Source organism: Panulirus ornatus, chromosome 37 (genome assembly GCF_036320965.1).
Source record: "Panulirus ornatus isolate Po-2019 chromosome 37, ASM3632096v1, whole genome shotgun sequence".
Classification (NCBI taxonomy): domain Eukaryota; kingdom Metazoa; phylum Arthropoda; class Malacostraca; order Decapoda; family Palinuridae; genus Panulirus; species Panulirus ornatus.
The window spans coordinates 18,844,811-18,861,575 of record NC_092260.1 but is presented as its reverse complement, the minus strand read 5'-3'; the positions used below and the strand labels follow the sequence as shown (position 1 = coordinate 18,861,575).

The window sequence follows — 16,765 nt, the reverse complement described above, 5'->3', positions numbered from 1 at the left end:
TATTCTCATGGATTTTCTTTTTTCATTTTTTTTTCTGCGAAAACGAGATGGGATGATAACCCATCCCCAACCCTTTCACATTATATGGAGAATATCGGGATAGGGAGGTTGTGGAAATGGGGAAATATGGTAAGTTTCAGTACAGATACCTACAAGTAATATATACACAAATATACATACATACATATATACACAAACATACATACATACATACATACATACATACATACATACATACGAGTAAAAACGCAGTACATAGAAAAAAAGAGTAAAACTCTCTCCCCGGAACACAAAATTAGTAATTACACACATAAAAATGAACAAATAACTAAAAGCGGACACAATTTAGTCCTGCTGTTTTCGGTTTGGAAGGACAAAAGGAATAAAAAAAAGATCACAGACAGAAAAAACAAATGACAAACAATAACATCAGCTCCTGACCTACTGTGTCAAAGCATCTAGAAAAAAAGACAAATAAAACACACGCGGAAATGAAGGAAACGCTTTGGTTATTACAACGTCAGGTGGGAGGAGAAAAAGATAAGAGGAAAAAAAAAAGGGTAAAAAGTTCTTTGAAACAGGTGAGAGAGATTTTAAAAAGTGCTACAACTGCCATCTTGTTAATGACACTGAAGGGTAGGGGGCGCTGAGGCGACTGTGGGCTGGGGTAAACAAACCCACAGTGTGTTGTGGGCCGAGATGTAACACATCCACTGTGCTGTGGTTAGCAGACCCACAGTATGTTGTGGGCTGAGGTGTAACACACCCACAGTGTGCTGTGGGCTGAGGTGTAACACACCCACAGTGTGCTGTGTCCTGAGGTTATCAGGCCCACAGCATGGCTGAGGTGTAACACACCCACAGTGTGCAGTGGGATGAGGTTATCAGACTCACAGTATGCTGTGGGACTGTGTAACACACCCACAACGTGCTGTGGGCTGAGGTTATCAGACCCACAGTATGATGTGGGCTGAGATATAACACTTCCACAGTGTGCTCTGGGCTGAGGTTATCAGACCCACAGTATGCTGTGGGCTGAGGTGTAACACACCCACAGTGTGCTGTGGTCTGAGGCGTCACGAACTAAAAGCAACCCCACACGTTTTCCTCAGATGCATCAAAATCTGACTCGTTCCACTATTCACTTCGTAGCATAAAGATCTCATACCTTAAGGAGGTCATCACTGCGTTGTATCAGCTATCTAGAACGCACTGTTGACCGAGGCAGAAAGAAAAAGAAAATATAAAACCTCCTCAGAGAAAACGTGATGAAATGTGCAAGTAAAAAAAAAAAAAACCTTTCAGACGATACAGTAATAACTTACCACTGCTACAGCAAGACCTGACACACACACACTCGGTAGGACAGATGTGAATACGTACGTACGGACGGAAGGAGCAGGGTAAATACGTGTCTCGTGTACTTTATTGTGAGGTGGGGGAGAGGAGGGCGAGAACACTGGACCAGCCCCGTGCTCCTGCCGAGACCTGCAATTCTGAGAAGGTTAACGACGTCATCGCCAGGATGACTTTTCATCGCCTTAGTCTGTCGTCGGTAATGAGCCAACGACCGGAGGGGGAGGGGCGTATGTTTGGCCTCCTGGGCTGGGGGAAGGCAGGAGGGGGAAGAAGTGAAGTGGGTGAGTAGCGGGTGTAAGTGAGGAGAGGGGTTGGGTGAGTGAGAGGCTGCGTGGGTGTGAGGGTTAGTTTGGGGAAGGAGCGACTGCAGACGGTTGTCTGGATGAAGAACAGGCGAGGGGCAGGATCATGACCGCTTCTTCGTTCAGATTTCGTGATGAGAATGAGGGATGTTAGGGTAAGGGTACGGAGGAGTGCCCATCACGAGGGCGGCATCTATGGGAGAGTATTTGTGTGTTTATCCTGGCTGTTGACGGTGTCGGGTGGCGGGTGGCCATCCGTCTTGCTCGATGGCCGGGTCGGATGTCGCACCTCGACTCGACCCACTGAAAAGGGATGATGAAAAATGGCTCGCTGCTGAGGCCATTCAACCTCCTACATGATGAGACACAAGTTTGCAGTTGTCAATGTCGACGTTACCAGATAATATCTGGTCAACTGAGCGATAACAAATCTGATATGGTAGTCCGTGAATACATAAATTTTTTTTCCTCTCTCGCAATTATTAGCATACCGAGTTTCAGTGAGGCTTCATTTTACGAGTGAATCATGATCTGAAAATTGCGTTGTTTTCCAATGACTAGATCATGCCACACCAAGAGCGGTGTTTGTGGCTGGTGTAGCACAAAGACACCCATTCCTCATCTCCTGGACCTTGAGTCTTTCAGCTATGATGTCATCTGGCTGAAAAAGGACGTCTTTAACCTCTAGGATTTCAGTTCACCGTTTCGTATCCACCCAGCTCACGATACACACACAGAAGTATAAACTAATAACTGCCCAGACGAAGCAAATTGTACGGGAATCAAACTCCAACATTCATGAAACGAAGCCTAGCAGAGGGTTAGGTCAGGTGATGGGGCCCAAGCCATCATACCAAAGGGTCGTGCCGTTGTGCTAATGGGCCGTACCGTCGTGATGAGGTGGCGTGCCGGGGTTGCTCAAAACGTTAAGAAAATGGAACATTTACGAGGTTTTCTTTCTCTAACATCGTCTTCCACAGCCAGCAAAGTCTCGATTTCTGCCACAGTATTTTTCGCTTATCCTTTTTTCAGCTCCGAAGAGGATCAGCGACCCGGATGCCAAATACATCAGTAACGGTCGCTGAAAAAACAAAGTAGAATTCTCTATATTCACCCATGAAGATTCTCTAATGACAGATGTAAACCGTACATCCAGTTCTGACATTGATTTTTGCGTTCAAAACTGGATGTAGGAGTGTTACAGACAGGTATTTGGAGATTTTTTTCACACAGGAAATACGAAAGAATATCCTTCTCCTCAGAGATATGCATTTCTGAGCGTCCAGCAAAATAGATCACAGTGATGGAACTGAGGAGTTTTACCCCACTGAATAAATGAATTCCTGAGAGAGGCCGAGATTGGTCCACACGACCGTGGGAATGTTTCCCCTGTGAATATACGAATTTCCCGGCGGTTTGCACGGGAATTTGACGTGAGCGAGTGGACGGAACTATGGCCAGGATTAAATCAATTACTTCCCACCAGGAATTTGGTGCTGATCATTTGGCTTTTCCCAGGAAAGTGGTGATATCCAGTGGGTGGAACTTGATGAGGAGGGCGCTCCAGGAAAGCGAGATAAACTAAAACTGTGTGTGCAAGCATACGCAAGCATGCAACCAACAGCGCCTCCATAAAACAGTGGAGATACACACCGAGACTTGCATACTCTGTCGTGAAGCAAAGAGGCGACCTAGGCATAGATGGAGCTGTGGTCGGACAAATGACTCTTGAAATGTAACCCTGAGAAGAGCGTTTTTTTTTTTTAAAGCCATGATGATATGAAAGGGGGTAGGGGTTGAGAATGAGCTACGCGATGAATACTTTATCAAGAACACAGATGGCGAGTTGTGCTGAGAGAGGGTCGTGGGGGATGACATCACGTCATGGATTGTCAGATGGTCAGGGAGACATAACGTGATGCTGTGCACATGAGCCTTAAGCTGAAATATGCAGAGAGAGAGAGAGAGAGAGAGAGAGAGAGAGAGAGAGAGAGAGAGAGAGAGAGAGAGAGAGAGAGAGAGAGAGAGAGTTTGGTCGTCCTTACTTGAGGAACCAAATGAAACTGCTGGAATGGGTCAAAGAAAATGCTAAAAGGAGGTGACCTGAAACGAATGTCCTGAGCTACGGTGAGAGGAGGGAATCCCTCTATCTGCCCTCACTAGAAGAAAATGGGGGTTGTAAGACGCGACAAGACTGCTAAGTATAAATTTCTGAGGGGCCATGACGACGCTTAACACAGAACAGTTCTATGACGCTGGAGGAGAGTCTGGAACACGAGATCGCAACTCGAAGGAAGTTAGGCGAGAGAAATGTACCTAGGGTTGTGACGGGCCATTTCTTCACCAGCGGAGTTGTGGACTCTTGGAACAAACTAAGCCAGAAGGATGTAAATACGAATACCACCGGAAAATGTAAAAAAGAAATATATATATACAAGAGCAACAATAAAAGAAAAAAGGGGAAGGGGGATCCCATGAGTGTAAAGCTCCCTCCCACGCATGCAAAAACAGAAAAATAGATAATAAAAAATAAATTGGCCCAAACACACGTGCATAGTTGGCGTTCACTGGTGCACGTATCTTTTTTTTCTGCCTATTTGTAGCCTCTGGCTTACAGTTAATTCAAAAGACCGTTAACTGTTCCTCCCACACACACACACACACACACAAACCCACCCACCCACACATACAAACTCTCTCTCTCTCTCTCTCTCTCTCTCTCTCTCTCTCTCTCTCTCTCTCTCTCTCTCTCTCTCTCTCTCTCTCTCCTTCCACCATCCACTGCAGGCAGTCGCTGAGAACCTCATCATCTGGCGGACGAAGGCCTAACCATCTGGCGGCTGAGGGCTTCGCCATCTGGCTGCTGAGGGCTTCACCATCTGGCCGCTAAGGGACTCACCACCTGGCACACGAGGGGCCTCACCATCTGGCGGCTGAGAGCTTTCACCACCTGGTAACTGAGGGACTCACCATCCACTCCAGATCCCTCCACATAAGAACTAAGGATGATCACCTCACACAAGAGCACACACCCTGCGACTCTCTCAGCCTACAAAGGCTTCGTGCAGATACGTCCTTCTTCCCCCCAAAGGGTTCAAACGCGAATTCCTCTATAAAGTTGATTTATTTGTCTAAATACTGTAAAAATCGTTGTTCAAAATAGTGTTAAATGAATACAAAATAATTTGTTAAAGGATTCGACATTTTGTATCAGTAGGATTTTCTTGTAATCCTCACATTTAATAATCCCATTTAATCAATGGAAAACTAATCTGCGTTTTCGCTTTTATTCTTCGTGGTGATGGCCAGCACAAATCTATTTTTTTTTCCTCCTTCCTCGTCTTATATAATTGAGTTGCTGGTTAATCCTGCGGATTAAACCCGCCGTGGTGGACACCTTTGATCATGGGGTAGAGAGAGAACTCGGCTCACTGAGTAGCGAGAGGCCAGTGGACCTCCACCGGGCATGCGCAGTGGTGTCTGTCTCAGTGCTTACGCTATGTAACAGCAGGGGTGACAGTAAGGGAATAACCTGCGTAGCGCTGCAAAGATTTTTTTTTTTTTTCCAATAAACCTTAATAAATCGTTGTTGACGATAATGAAGGGAAAAAAAATGAGGATAGTGCAGGGCGTAAGTAGACACGCGCCTTTCAAAGATGGCAAACATCTAGTAATGGCTGATTTTAGTTTACACAGACTGAGCGAATGTGCACTCTCATGGAGACACTGAGTCATGGAGACTCAATGTCTTAGGGTGTAGTGAGTCATGGAGACACAATGTCTTATGGTGTATACAGGGAGAATTTCCATCAATATCACAGCTTACATTCACACACAGCAACATCGAAATTGAGAACATGATACAGCAACTGGTAGAACTGAATACACAATGGCTGATTTCACCTATGTCATAAACAACAGCAAAAAAATAAAGATCAGAGAGGAGACTAGACGAAAAAGAGAGAGAGACAGTTAGAATACAGATTAGGAAGTGGAGTTCCATAGTAATAATACTGATCACCGTTATGGAAGATTCTGTTAAGTCTGGAAGTGAAGGAGTCAAAATATGGGGACTTGTAGCTGCAAAAGAGCGAGGTTTGGTTCATCATATGACATCTAAGGAAAAAAAATATAAAGCGATGGAGCTTAGGAATGTAGTGTGGAGATGTAGGCAGAACTATAACCAGGCAATATTTTAAAAGGTATACGAACACAAGGGACGAGTATAGCAGGATAAATAACGAGGTACATGGCAGGAGATGATCCAAAACTATTTCATACATTCATCAAGAATAAGTTGTCACTTAAAGAACAACCGATTAGGCTACAGGCAGGAAGCAGAGGGAAGAGTTGTAAGGGGGATGTACAGAAGTGCTGAGAACTAAAAGACAAATTGTTGCGTATTTTCCAACTGTACTGTACAGACAGGTGGTTACGGCACGGACAGATGATTACAAAGACAAAGGGGCCTACGTGGTGTAGTGGTTAGCGTTACTGATCGTGAATCAGCAAGGGCCAGCCTGGCCTGAGTTCGGACCCTCATGGTTCAAATCCTGGGCGTGGCAATCAGCCTACATCAAACCCTGGTGTTCATCCTCCACCCGGGGATGGTCGATCAATGGGCACCTGGCTTAAGCTGGTAGGTGTGTGTGTGTGTGTGTGTGTGTGTGTGTGTGTGCATAAGAGTAAAGACAAGATACATATATACATGGCTCTCCCTCCGTAACCCACAAATAGTAATCGCGAACAGCAAACAAACAGCAATCCCACAACACACACACACACACACACACACACACATACAACCACCCACACACACACACACACACACACACACCCAGACACACACACACACACACAAACACCCACACAAACACCCACACACTACACACACGCCCACACACACACGCCCTTCGCTGGATAACACAGTACAATTTACACGTCAACAAGAGGCAAAGAGCAGTGCACACTCACCTCCCAGCTCTGGGAGACGGGCTTCACCCTCGGTGCACTCGCGTCAGCCGGGACAAAACCTCCGCCTCCGCTCCACTCTCCGGGCCGCACTCTAACCCCGTCATTACGATCAGCGTCAGATGACAGTTTTCTGAAAAAAAAAGGGGGAAAAAGGAATGATTCGTCGCTACATTAAGCTGGAGGTTTTCTGTCCAGAGAACTGCCTTAGGGAGTTGTTGCCTTCCCCACCTCCCCTAGTCCAGTACAGCGTCAGATATCCCACCTCCCCCCCCCCCCCCCCCGCCCTCCCCTCATCCACGAGTATGAATTAATGATGAGGTTCATGAGAATGACGTCACAGGCGGCAGGTAAGTACTGGCCCTAAACAAGTTGGCGGGGGTCACGCTGAGCGGAATTATTACAGTATGTGTGACGCAAGCAAAACACAGGAATTACATTACGTATTCCCCAGCTGTACCGAGCCAGGAGCAGCTCCCTTATTATCATTGTTAAATATGTACATGTGGTTAAGGAACTGGTAATCAATATTATTGTTGGAATAATTTCTAAATTATCATCATCAGTGTTTAATATGTAGATTTGAACAGGATAATGCTGTTATTATTATCATCATTATCATTATTATTATTATTATTTTCATTATTATTATCATTATTTTCATTATCATTATTATTATCATTATTATTATCATAGAATGTGTAAATGTCAATAAAATACTACCAAATTATGTTGTCATACTCAGAGTATAATCAAATACAAATAAAACAACATATTGTTGAAATCTGTGAAGGAGAGAGAATCTGTAATTCCATTCACAATGAGTCGCTTCCCAGTGGATATAAGACCAGCTTTATACAGACAAAAGAAAATCAAAGCGTCGCAATGAAGACACGTTAGTGAAGGTGTTGTCACGCCTTTAGTAAATGTCTTTATTCAGTTCACTTACCTTGGCGAAACTCCATAATAACCAGAGCAGGTTCCACGCTTATCAGTAATGTAATCTCCCATATTTCTATAGCCTTACTGAGGGGGACAAAAGAGGGTGTCGTATCATATGTCAAAGGCAGCGGATACAGCCTCGTGCGTTTTCCACGGGCACCAATAGGTAAAAGAAGACGAGAAGAGCGATTGGGATATTCTTCTGTAAAGAAACCGAAAACCCTACCTACTTAATCCTTAAACTAACTTCAACCCAATCTAACTTTAACTTACTTGCCTAAAACATACTGAGCTGACCTAATCTGAACTAACGTAACCCAACCTAAGCTATTTCTAACTTGTTTATCTAACCTAACCCCAACTTGTAAAACCTAACCCATTTCACCTTAATCTAACCAGACCTTAACAGGATTGTGGATGAAAACCTTGATCGCTCCTTACAAAATATTATCTACCTGGTCCTCTTAATCCAGACTTCATAAAAGTATTTTCTTTCTTTTGCTTAAGATCACATGGAACCAATTTCCGCCACCACTGGTCCAACCAAGTTAGGGGTAGGCTCGGGGGAGTCCCAGGGGACGAGTACAGTTTTAACGTTTTGGTTGATAAAATCAAATCTACTGCTAATCTACTGCGCTGCCTCGCTGTGTTTGGAGGAGAGAGAGAGAGAGAGAGAGAGAGAGAGAGAGAGAGAGAGAGAGAGAGAGAGAGAGAGAGAGAGAGAGAGAGAGAGAGAGAGAGAGAGAGTCGTCCCTCCCACACGAGACGAGAAGAGTTCTCATAATTTTACTAAACTGAAATATCAGACGAAAAAGAATATGTGTACCACTGGTCCTATCAACCCTGAGATGCATTCTAATACTTACTCAGTACTTCCAGTACCACAAACAGCCTCGAAAGGACCTAAAAGTCTGCTGTCCTTTTGAATAATTCCTTTGTATTTCTTTATTCCATTGTGTTATTTCAAATTCCTTTTTATATTCTTTTCTTTTTTAGTTAACAAAAATCAACTGACATCTCGCGTGCTTCAAAGGCCGTAAGGCGACACTACCCTCTCGCCTGTTATTCGCACGAGCGACCATCGTCCTAATGTGGTTCCTCCCAGAGAGGCTGGTCATTGCTGACATTCTGGCCTCGTCGACAAGTCAGGTCCGAGGGTGTCCACACTGCTGGCGGGACTCGACCAAAAATACTCGTAACTCCAGATAATATGTCCTCATCGACATGCCGGTGGGTCCGGCACGCTTTAACACCCTAAATTAGGCCACAATGATGGCAGAAATGACGCCATTTCATGTTTTCGTTTGTCCGTTTGTGTGTGCGTTTTACTAGCTATTTGTACTATGCGGGGAGGGAGTTTTACCCTCGTTTGTGTGTGTGTGTGTGTGTGTGTGTGTGTGTGTGTGTGTGTCAATTCATACCTTTTATCGCTGAATCGTTACCACTTTTACCCATGATAAGGGCGTTAGCCAAATTAGAAAACACATTATCCCACGCATACTTAGTATTCTGTTATCACACATCTCTAGGCCACCATTACAGTTCAGTGGATAAACATCCTGCTCGTTTTGCAGTCTGTCGCAATATCGTCATTAGGTATGCGAGGTTTGTGTAATTTAAAGTTATAATTAACTAACCCGGTCATTTCACATCTCTGTGGTTGTTACTTTTTAACTTTATTAAGCCAAAATATTTCAAAAGTCTATGTTTCAGGTGCTGGTTTATTCTTCCCACCAACCACGTTTATACTCTCACTCTGAAATGCTCTGAATCTTCAGGTCTTCAGTCTTTGGAGGACGTGGCTCAAGGACTCGGCCCTACAGAGGTGGCACCTCACCCCTCACAACTTTCCTGAATGCGCCTGAAAGGGATTCTTGCCCTTTGAACAACTTGGTGCTGAGGCAGTGAGTCACCCGGGGTGTCCAGCCGAGTAAGAGGCAATGGCGAGCTCTGAGTGCAAACGTTTCCAAAGGGTATCCCGTGCGGTGAAGACGCAAGATGTCTCTTTTTTCTTCTCCTTCACTGTTACGTATAGCCTGAAACCTTTCCCCTTCTTTTGGCGTCACAGTTTGAGGCACAGTCTCCCTCTGTTGCTTGGTGAAAAAGAAAAAGGAAAAACTGGTCTGTTTTCTCTCATTACATGACATATTTTCTTCCCTTCATCAGCTAATTAAAAAACTAATAACGTAGTTACCTAAGAGGGGTCTAGACTGATCTATTTTTTTCCCCCAGTGGAGAGGATGAGATAGCCCTCTCTTTTCATCTACCGGGATATATCTTCCTTTTCCCGGTGCACAGGTGGAAAATTCTCTGCCGCTTATCAAAGGATAAGAATATTTTCTGTCTTCTGTCTCCCAGTACAAAGGCGGAGACTCTCCTGTGATCTGTCCTGGTCCTCGAGTTCTTCCTGCCCGTCTCACTTGTCGCCTGAAGCGAGGGCGCCTCTCTCTCTCTCTCTCTCTCTCTCTCTCTCTCTCTCTCTCTCTCTCTCTCTCTCTCTCTCTCGAGCAACTCTAGACCTTCGGGACCCGACATCCAACGTTTGGGATCCCACATCGGGCACCCGACGTCCCAAACCCGGATCCCACCTTCCAAAATCTAAGGTTCTTAGACCCATTCTCCGACATCCCAAGAGTTGAACCCGGACGCTCAACACCCGACGACCGAAGTCCGCCACTCGTGGCTCGCTGCCTGAAAACCGATGCCTCGAGTATCTGACGCTGACAGATCGAAGCCAAGAGCCGAACTTCGATACCCGACTCCTGAAGCCTCTTCTCCCCTCGACCCACAAGAGCTCTGAAACCGGAGACCTGACGTCCTGCGACCGCATCCGGGGTTGTCATCGTGATTTCTGCCGTCGAGTGGTGGAGGGACAAACTCCAATTTCGCTTCGCGTGTTACCGCGGCAACTCTTGTGCCCTGACCTATCACAAGGGACATTCTCTCTCTCTCTCTCTCTCTCTCTCTCTCTCTCTCTCTCTCTCTCTCTCTCTCTCTCTCTCAAATATAGTCATACATTTTACGTATAAAAGGTCCCCTTCAGGAGTCAGTCCCTCCCTACCTCCTTCCTTCCACTAAGAGCCTCACAACCAACCTTTTCCATGTCCTTTCATGCATACACACCAGTCGTCTTCCCCAGCTGAAGTCTTTGCAGGAAGGAAGCCACAAAGGTTAAGAAAGAAAAAAAGGACTTCCTGAGAGAGAGAGAGAGAGAGAGAGAGAGAGAGAGAGAGAGAGAGAGAGAGAGAGAGAGAGAGAGAGAGAGAGAGAGAGAGAGAGAGAGAGAGAGATCCCTGCACCATAAACCTCGAGTCGGCATGCAAGACTACAAGCGACCGAGGTAAGAAGATATAACAGTGGAGCGGAAGGTACAGCGCGTCTCACATCACTCACCGTTTTCTTTACTCTTATTCTCTCCGAGGTTTTTAAGTGCGAGTTGCACGGTGCATGGCAAAGACTCGGCCAGAGAACAAAGGGGTCGGCAGACGTTCCTGGGGCATGAAGAGAGTCGAGGGAGAGTTGAACTTCTGAAAGCGTATCTGATACCACACAAAGACTTAAAAAAGGAGTTTCAAGAAGAATGGGCTGAATGAACTGCGGTATTTCTTGCGAGATGAATTATATCACACTGATTACGGAATGGACATTACAAGATTAATTACTGATGCATCTGATTAATCGCCTCTTTCTCCTAAATATCAGAATGTCATGCGTGCATTATAATCAACTTTCCTTTTTGGTAAAGCTATGATTTTATTTTTCGTTCCGCTTTTACTTGTTTAATGCGTGTCTTGGCGACCACGTTTTATACACGGCATCGTGTCACTTAAAAGAAGATTTATCTAACGTGCTTTTATTCTAAAGCTCTTGAGGTCGACGGTACGATCCTTGAGCACGACAGTGCCATCATCCTTAAGGACGACGCTAAGATCTTTAAAGACGACTGTAAGATCCTTAAAGGACGTACGTTCCTTAAGGGCGACGTTACGGGTCCTTGAGCACGACCCTCGGGTATGATGGTGTAGCCAGCCTTTGACATTATCCATCAGAGGTCTGGTCAAAGGCTGTGCCATCACGATGAAGAAGGGCGTACAGTCTTGCAAAAGAGCCGCACCGTCGTGCTTAGTGGAGTTCATTACTTAAACCTCCTCCCGTCGCCACCATGGCTCAGACACGTACGACAAGCTCACATGAACCTTCCTCAACTGTAGCCATCAACCTCTCCAGGTACCGCTGCTGGTGAGGCCGCGAGGGGAGGGGAGCAATCATTGTGTGGAAAGGATAATGAATTCCTCTACCGGTGAAGCCTGGCAGGATACGTCCATGAACGCATACACTGCACACACAAATACACACACACACACACACACACACACACAAATACACACACACACACACACACACACACACACACACACACACACACACACATATGTACACTCTCCCTCCTCTCCCATTATCATTTCCCCATTTTCTTCCAAAGTCACGAAGAGAAAACTTTGTTCCAGCCACGCAAAAAGTAACTCAAATGTGACCTCCGTTTCTCAAGAGAATATTTCATGCCGCTAACAAGAAAGTCTCGCGAAAGAAAAGAAAAAAAAAAGAAAAGAAATACTCTTCACTTCAATTACACCTCCCACACCTTCCCTCACAGACGCTGTAAAACTAGAGAGATCCTGGTGAGGCTAATGGCTGATGAGGTCGAGTGGAGAGAGAGATTCATTTTGTGACGAGTGTTTCATCTTGAATCTTCGAAACACTTTTGATATATAAGTTATACTCATGGCTGGATCATCTTCCAAGAACACAGCTTCTTTTTTTTTTTCCAAGTTCGGCTTTCATTACTGACATTTTGAAGTTTGTCGTTTGTGGGTAAACATATGGGGGTATATATCTTCAATGTATACAAGACATTTTCTTTAAGGGTGACCGACATGGCAGGAACAAAACATACCACACTCAAAGGCCATCTCAGGTGAAAAGAAGAAAAGATAAAGAAAAGAATAAAGAAATTAATCAAGTCTCTAGAAGAAAAGATAAAGAAAAGAATAAAGAAATTAATCAAGTCTCCGCAGGTGTGTGTAGACCAGACTCTAAGACCATAGGAAGAGGTGAAGACCAAAGAACGAGAAGAGAATTCCACAACATCGCTGTTCGAGGATGGAAGGAGACATCACTGTCGGTCCGAGCCCCATTCTGCCGCCACAATATTCGTGGATGACGAAGAATACTTCAAATACTTGTGTTCTAGTATTCCTCAGCCTCAACAGTGTTGGTCAGGCTCCCTCGACGCCAAAAGGCGGGGGAGGGAGGGATGCCTTACGATGATCCCTCAGCGATGAACGAGGATCACAGGGTAATCTATGCTCTTGAGACGGGAGAGTTTCCTTACGAGGCGTTGACACAGCAACGACTGTGGAGGGGCCACGCGCGTGATTAAATACTAAGTCGATCTTTCTCAAACACGATCCTTCATCTATATTTCTCACAGCTTAGACACTACGTTCATGAAAAGGACAACCAGCGCGTGTGAGGCTGGAGAGAGGGAAAAAGGGCCCTACCTCGGGTGGGCTACAGACTGAGGGGTGAAGCGTTGAACGACTGACTGGCCAAAGTTGAGGAGGGTAAGAAAAAAAAAAAAAAACGAAAATTCAAATACAGTATGTTGCTCTTGACGGAGAAAGCAATTCGAATACCGTAGATATTTTTTTTTTTTTTCATTTTCTATACCTTTTTTCCCCCCTTATACAGGTAAAGGTTCCACGATCTTAGAGAGTTTAGAGGGAAAACTCTTCTCGAACTTCTGAATTGCTATACATAATGCATAAGACTTGTATAGGCGTGAGGCACAGGTATCGTTTCCTCCGCCATTTCGATGTAAAGAAGGCTTTCAGCCATTCTATATAAAATCTATTCAGAGAATTTATATACCTTCCTGTCCCAAAGTAAAACTAACATATTTCTCACTTATATTTTCTCATTTTTTTCCCCCCTGCTGGTTCACCGGTTTTTACGCAAGAATCATAAAATGGCAGAACACAAGAAATACAGAAAAGACAGAAAGCACGGGAACCCATACAAAGCACGATCATTGGTCCTGATGAAGTTTATATGTACCGTACAAGAGGCAGGATACCTTTGATAGGCCACTTGAAATGTTGCTTCAAGATATCACTGGAGGAAGCGAGGTTGTTGCCACATGTCATACGAGCCTTTAAGAAAGGAGACCAGGAAGTTGTCGCTGAACTACACATTACTCTCTCTCTAGTGAGCATGGAAAATAAGAGAACAAACGGATTACTGCTTGCAAGGGAGAAATTACCTTAGGCAGGAGGTAATCTCGAGCAAATGTCTTAAATATAATCATGAGAGAGAGAGAGAGAGAGAGAGAGAGAGAGAGAGAGAGAGAGAGAGAGAGAGAGAGAGAGAGAGAGAGAGAGAGAGAACTCCGTTTTCGACAAAAGAGAAGCTTCGATGGATCGTGTGCAATTGGACTGCCCAAAGCACTTCTCTAAGACACAGGAGTCAGGCAAAGACGGGAGAGACTCCTCCGGAGGATACAAAATTATCTCTATGTTATGGAAAAAAAAAGGACGTAGAACAGAGGAGGAACCACCTCGAATTGGGTTGGGGGAGATCAGTGGCGTGCTACTGGGCTCATTCCTGGAACCATTTGCTCTTCTTCATCTATGGGAAAGACTTGCCTGAAGGGTTGGACTCTCATATGAATTTGATGAAATTCTTACACACACACACACACACACACACACACACACACACACACACACACACACCTCTGTAGTGCAGCGGTGGCGCCGTTGCAAGCAAACAATTAAACCCACTTATCGACCAGCCCAGAGGGCAGGGTGAACACCTGGGTTTGGTGTAGGCCGACTGCTACGCCGAGGATTCGAACCCATGCAGATCCGACTATGGACTGGCCCATGCTGACTCATAGTCAAGGGGAGGCACGGATATAAAAAAAAAAACCTTACCTCTCCCGCAAACACACAAATAACATTCACAAATACGTAAATGAATGAGAGAGAGAGAGAGAGGAAAAAAAAGAGCCAATTATCTATATGCGACAGCGAAAACAAGACCTATTTACCAGACACACCAGTTAGGCCTCCAAAGCCAAAGAGAACTGACAGAAAGACATACAGAACAGAGGCCTGATTAAAACCCAGGGAAAGTTTGAATACAAATGATATCGGTTCTTTAATCAAAACTTTTCCTCGGTAGTCAAAGTCCATCACTACCCCCGGGGTCGTGGAGGAGGAAGTGGTAATGAGCAGTGGGTCGGCCTTCTATAGCAGCCAGGGCGGGTGCTGGCCTGGTGACAAACTGCGTGTGTTGCTTGTTCACGATGTGTGTGTGTGTGTGTGTGTGTGTGTGTGTGTGTGTGTGTGTGTGTGTGTGTCCGCCATATAAGAAAAAAAGAAATACGATGTGTCAAAGGTTCGCTAAAGTTTAGCCTTTCCGTTTTACCTTTTTTTTTAAGCATGAAGCTAAAGAAAAACATGGACACTAAGCTTCGGTGCTGCTGTTAAAGAAGCAGAAAAAATGAAGCACGTGGACACGAGTCAATTCCGCAATACATAATTAACAAATTGCGGCTCATTAAGGGAATGTAATCTGGAGAATATTCTTTAATGATCGGATGTCAATTATGACTCCTAAAGGAGGCAAAGGAGGGAGGTGTCGGGGGCAAGCTGTCGGTGGTGGGCTGAGAGTGGCGGGGTGGGAGCGCTGGGCGTGGACTGGCTTGGGTGAAACTGGGCGGCAAGCAGGATGAAGACGGCAGTCGATTCGCGGATGCGAAGCAAAGTCATAGTAAGAATATTCAAATATTTTAAACCAGCAGAGACTTCGTCTCTTCGATGTATATCAACTGACTGTTATATTTCTCTCTTGTGTCTCCCCTGATGATGTGATTATTACACGAAAGTGCACTTGGGAACTTTTTGTGTTTCATTTTCCCCGTGGACTCATAAGAATATATATATATATATATATATATATATATATATATATATATATATATATATATATATATATATATATATTAAAGTGCATACGAATGCGCACTTTTCATAGAACACAAAATGCCCTCCAATAGCAAGGCTTCGAACCCTGGAACTTTACATAATATCTAATAATTTGATAAAACTCCCTTATATTCTTTCCAGTACATCCCCACTGACAGAAGACAAATGGAACAGGTGTTCGGACTTGGCCACCACTGGAAGCGACACTGGAAAGGCTGAGGGAGAGTCTCTATGAGAAGACTGGCAGTTGAAGGAGTTGAAGGAGCGCCCTCGTCCTCCTCCCGGCCCTTTGAGTGCTGCTAATACCTCAAGTTGGGAACTGTCAGCAGGTACTGTCAGCAGGCAGTGTCAGCACATGGGGTGAGGAGGCTCTCCTTCCGGCTGCCTGAGTGGAGATGGGGAGGGTTGTGGGGACGGAGATGGGGGGAGGTAGAGAGAGAGAGGTGGGGGTTGTTGGGGGACTTATGGTGTGGGAGGAGGATGTCGGTGGTGGTGGTGGTGGTGGTGGTGGTGATGGTGTTGGAGTAGTGGTGGTGGTGTTGGAGTGTGGTGGTGATCCTGGGTATAGTGGCATTGCCGGTGGTGTGGGGATAGTACTGGCAACATTCCAGCTCTGTTGGTGACGTGGGGATGACGGGTCACAGTAGACAGTGTGACGGCCTGCGAGGATTGAAGGTGGTAACGAAAATGACGGTCCCAGTGAACGAAAATGACGGTCCCAGTGAAAGAAAATGACGGTCCCTGTGACCCTGTTGATAATGACGGTGGTCACGAAGATGATGGTGATGGTGAGAATGGTGGAGATGACGACGATGAACACTGAACCACGTAAGCAGGAATGATGAAGCAGATGTTATAATGACATGAAATGCTAATGGTTAATTAAAGGTACGTCTGATGGGAGGGCGACCAAACAGGCTAGAGAGCCACTCTCTCTCTCTCTCTCTCTCTCTCTCTCTCTCTCTCTCTCTCTCTCTCTCTCTCTCTCATTAAATCTCCACCTTCCCTTTACGTTCATCTCATGTAATATAACGAAAGGATATAACAAAAAAGGACCACACCCGTGGAAAATCAGCAAGACAGATCAACGCAAACTAGGTAAAGGGAAATGAGAGAGAGAGAGAGAGAGAGAGAGAGAGA

The 16,765-nt window shown here is 45.2% G+C and overlaps 1 protein-coding gene across 3 annotated transcripts in view; it reads right to left on the bottom strand.

Annotated features, from left to right (window-relative positions):
- Positions 1-16,765, bottom strand: part of LOC139760557 (gastrin/cholecystokinin type B receptor) — a 280,378-nt gene that overhangs the window by 176,502 nt on the left and 87,111 nt on the right. For all 3 annotated transcript variants that reach the window (XM_071683898.1, XM_071683897.1, XM_071683899.1), the window contains exon 2: positions 6,636-6,765. The gene's annotated coding sequence lies outside the window, so the exon portion shown is untranslated. The remainder of the gene's footprint in view (positions 1-6,635; positions 6,766-16,765) is intronic.